The 531-nt window shown below is 27.5% G+C and overlaps 1 non-coding gene across 1 annotated transcript; it reads right to left on the reverse strand.

Moving 5' to 3' along the window:
* Window positions 1-309: 309 nt before the first annotated feature.
* On the reverse strand, window positions 310-381 carry J4E90_011090. Its single transcript has one exon. It is a non-coding gene; the product is annotated as a tRNA-Pro (tRNA).
* Window positions 382-531: the final 150 nt, after the last annotated feature.

Consider the following 531-nt stretch of genomic DNA (forward strand, 5'->3'; position numbering starts at 1 on the left):
TCCCCATAGTATTCAAACTGTTTAGATACCATTTTACTTTTTAGACTTCTCCACTTTCGCTCACACTATTCATGGAATCTCTTTTGATTTCTTTTCCTAAAGTTACTAAGATATTTCAATTCACTTTGTTTATTATTAAATTTCTCTTAGAGTTTATATTATTATAATTAATTATATTAATAATCATTTCTCTTTAACACATAGCTAAAACTCCATAACCATTTCTTTGTATACTTATTTTTATACATTTAAATTATATATATCTAGTTATATTGCTTATTACTAATGCTTCTAAGCTTTTTTTTTTAATCGGGTTACTAAGATTCGAACTTAGGGTATCTTTCTCCCAAAGAAAGCGCTTTACCACTCAGCCATAATCCGTAAATACTAGTTTTATAAAATTATATTTATATTAGTCCAAGAGTACTTGGATTTGAACCAAGAAATTGAAGGTTGAAGCTTCCTATTTTGCCAATTAAATTATGCTCTTGTCAACAGAGAATATCCGATTTGAACGGATGCAGTTTATAC

Source organism: Alternaria incomplexa, assembly GCF_024043165.1.
Source record: "Alternaria incomplexa strain BMP 0042 chromosome Unknown scaffold_84, whole genome shotgun sequence".
Classification (NCBI taxonomy): Eukaryota; Fungi; Ascomycota; class Dothideomycetes; order Pleosporales; family Pleosporaceae; genus Alternaria; species Alternaria incomplexa.